This window comes from Callorhinus ursinus, unplaced genomic scaffold, assembly GCF_003265705.2.
Source record: "Callorhinus ursinus isolate GAN/ISIS: 27379988/994484 unplaced genomic scaffold, GSC_fseal_2.0 scaffold53, whole genome shotgun sequence".
NCBI lineage: Eukaryota > Metazoa > Chordata > Mammalia > Carnivora > Otariidae > Callorhinus > Callorhinus ursinus.
This window is the reverse complement of record NW_027397115.1, coordinates 4,556,183-4,559,663: the sequence shown is the minus strand read 5'-3', so window position 1 is coordinate 4,559,663 and position 3,481 is coordinate 4,556,183. Positions and strand designations below refer to the sequence as shown.

The window sequence follows — 3,481 nt, the reverse complement described above, 5'->3', positions numbered from 1 at the left end:
AGCACTGTTTGTACATATATATCAATTGAATATATTTGCTGTGGATAGGACATCATGAAATATTTTCTTTGTCTTTCTTAAATACCATTTCATATACAAAAATCCTCAGTTGGAATAGTGTGATAGGTTAAAACCTGTTGAGTATTTGTGTCACTTAGGATGAGTTTTGTCCATGAGTAGGAGACCCAGAATAATAGCACATTAAACAAAATACAAGTTTTTGTCTTTCATGTAAAAGTCAAGGAGTAGTCAATTAAAGGCTGGTGTCATACTTCTACTTCTTGAATCCTCAGGGACCTACGTCCAGATCTTCCATCATTTTTACGGGGAGGCCCTTGTCTTGATGGTACAAAACTGTGGCTAGAGCTCCATCCATTGCATCTACATTTCACACAGCAGAAAAAAGAGCAGAAAAGAGGGGACAAAGGATACGAATCAGTTATCATTTAGAGAAAATTCCCTGAAGTTTGTGTATGATACTTGCTCTGACATCCCATTTATCCATAACTTGCTCATCATGTGGTCAAAGCTATCGGCAAAGGAAACATAAAGATGTGTTTTTTTACTATGGGTTGTCATATGTCCAGCTAAAAATTTAGGGGTTTCTCTAATATGGAAAAAGGAGAATGAGTATTGGTGAGATGTTGGACTCACCATGTGGGACTCTGGAACAAAAGTACTATATGAAAAGTTTCCAGTTCCTTTAGAATTGTGCCAATCCAACCATTCTAAGGAAACCTGGATAAAGCTTTAAATATTTCCTTCATTACATATTGTTTTTCAATAAATTAAGTAAAGGGGCACCTGGATGGCTCAGCCAGTTGAGCGTCCAACTCTTGATTTCGGGTCAGATCATGATCTCAGTGTCATGACATCAAGCCCCACGTCAGGCGCCATGCTAAGTGTTGAGCCCCCTTGATAGTCTTTCTTTCCCTCTCCCCGTGCCCCTCCCCTGCTCACATGCCCTCTGTCTCTCAAAAAAAAAAAAAAACCCAAAAAACAAAAACAAACAAAAAATAAAAAAAAAAAACAAGTAAGGAAGTAAAGAATAGTCCATGGAAAACCCAGGATTATTTTTCCTGGAATAAAAGAAAAGAGTAAGAGATTTAAATAATTAGAAGACATGGGAAGAGTTTTGCAATCATGTTGTCATTTTTAGGGGTGGCTCTAACTTTATTAGCAATTTGATAAGTCAATATTCCGCTCTATTTGATTTGAAATAGAATAAATTTCTGTCTCTGCTAAATAGCTGTTATCTTACACAAATTACTTAAATTGGGAATAGTGGTGATAGAAATTGTGGCAGCAGTAAAATCAGTACTAATAATATTGTATATTTAATAAAAATATTTACCTCGGTGGTTACTTTGAAAACTAAATGAATTAATGTATGTCGGGGCATGGTTTTGCAGTTTGAATTAAACATGGTAAATTAATATATGGGTAAATTTTTTAAAGATATATTTATTTTAGAGAGAGAGTGCATACAAGAATGGGGGGAGGCGCAGGGGAGAAGGAGAGAGAGAATCCTCAAGCAGAGTCCCCTCTGAGTGCAGAGGCCAATGTGGGGCTCGATCCCAGGACCCCAAGATCATGACCTGAGCTGAAATCATGAGTTGGACACTTAATTGACTGAGCCACTCAGGCACCCTTACATGGGCAAATGTTCTAAAGATCCAAGATGCATCCCGCTTAGGAGTCTTTTGCCCAGAGGATGGCTCAGCAGAAGGGTGTAAATGTCTGTTGCAGATCTGCTACCAGAGTCTCTTCAACTTCTCTATCTAGATTTTATTCTGCAGTACAAAGCTCTCTATTTCCTTCATTGCAAACAATTAAATTGAACAAATATTTCTTGAGCTATAAGCAAGGTATGCTCTGTGCTCAGGCACTCTGTAGCTGATACAGCAACAAATTCACTGCTCTCAAGGTGCTTATGGTCTAAGATGGAAAAGCAAATAGATACTCATCATGACAGTACTCAGTGTGACAGGTCTATTCAAGAAAGATGATGGTAATAGTGATGTACAATTTCCGAAATCCAGGTGAGGAAATAAAGTGAGTAAATAAATTTCAGTGAATAAATACTTCATCTTTCAGATGGATTGCCAATATATTGAATAATATTATAATGTGTGTGTGTGTGTGTGTGTGTGTGTGTCCTTTTGCTGATCTCTGAGTATCTATTTCTATTTTTCTCGGGTGACAACCTCGATCTCCTAAAGGGAAAATATGTGAGGGGGAGCTAAGAAGGGAAATAGACTGATTTATAGGACAATTAAAATGTGAATCAGTGAATTGCCTATAAAAGGCAGAAATATTTAGAAAACTGTAGCCTTGTAGTTGTTTTTTCTCCTGAGCTGTAAGATCACTATAGATTACCTTATTTCTGTTTTATAATGCATAATGCAGTAGAGTGGCTTTAAATTATTGCTATATTAATTATCCATGGATGGTGGTATTTTGCATATAAATAAAAGTGGTTTTTACTATTAATGTATGACATAAAATCTTAGTTTCTGGTGTCAGTGCAAAAAGGAAACATTAAAATGAGACTGAGTTAAAATGAATATATCAGTGGAGTTTGGAAAAGTGGGGATTTGGAGCTTAATAAATTGTTAAACAAGTGGACACATATGATTGGAACTTTTAGGAGAGAAGTGTGAATAGCGTATTATTGTTAGGAACAGAGCAGGGGTTGGCAAATTACTGTCTGGGGACCACAAACGGCCAGCTGACAGTTTTTATAAATAAAGTTTTAATGGCACACATCCAAGCCCCTTCATTTACATATTACCTATGGTTGCTTTTGAACTACAATGGCAGAGTTAACTTGTTGCCCCAGTGATTGTCTTGCATGCAAAGCCAAAATGTTTACCTTTTGCCTCTTTGCAGAGCAAGTTTGCTGATCCCTGCCATTGTGTCACAAGCTTGCTCCAGCCCAAGGGTCTTGATTCCTTCTGTTCTCTGTGTCTGTTAACAACCTTCTCCCTGGTGTTCTCTCAGCTTACTGGCTCTTACTGTCATTCAGTCCTTAGTGTAACGGTCACCTCCTTAGGGCTCCTCAGGGAAAGGCTCCAGCTAATCTCAGTTAGCTTCTGAGTCTCCTGTATCCCTACTACCCTTCCATTTCCTTACTGTATTGCCCTGTATGTATGTAACTCAGCACGTTTCATATCTGACATTACATTTTTTGTTTGTTTTCCCCCCACTAGGATATAGTGTCTGTAAGAGTGGAGATCTTTTCTCTCTACTTTGTCACTGAGGTCTGGAGAGCCTTACTTGCAATCCCTGTTGGCTGTTGACAGAAAGGGCTTGAATGGGAGCCCAGTCACTGTGGCAGCCATCTTGGATGTGCTTCCAAGGACAACAGCGTTGGTGGTCTGGCCAGAGTCAGTATTGCCTTGGGGTGGGGGGGTTAGAGGGGAATGCAAGTGTTTGTGCTGATGGTGGTGATGGCACAAGACTGAATTGCCTCTTAGGA

The 3,481-nt window shown here is 38.8% G+C and overlaps 1 long non-coding RNA gene across 1 annotated transcript; it reads right to left on the bottom strand.

Annotated features, from left to right (window-relative positions):
• Positions 1–217: 217 nt before the first annotated feature.
• Positions 218–2,979, bottom strand: LOC112809883 (uncharacterized). The gene is made up of 2 exons (XR_003204686.1): positions 2,876–2,979; positions 218–381 (listed from the first exon to the last, which is right to left on the bottom strand). It is a non-coding gene; the product is annotated as an uncharacterized lncRNA (long non-coding RNA).
• Positions 2,980–3,481: the final 502 nt, after the last annotated feature.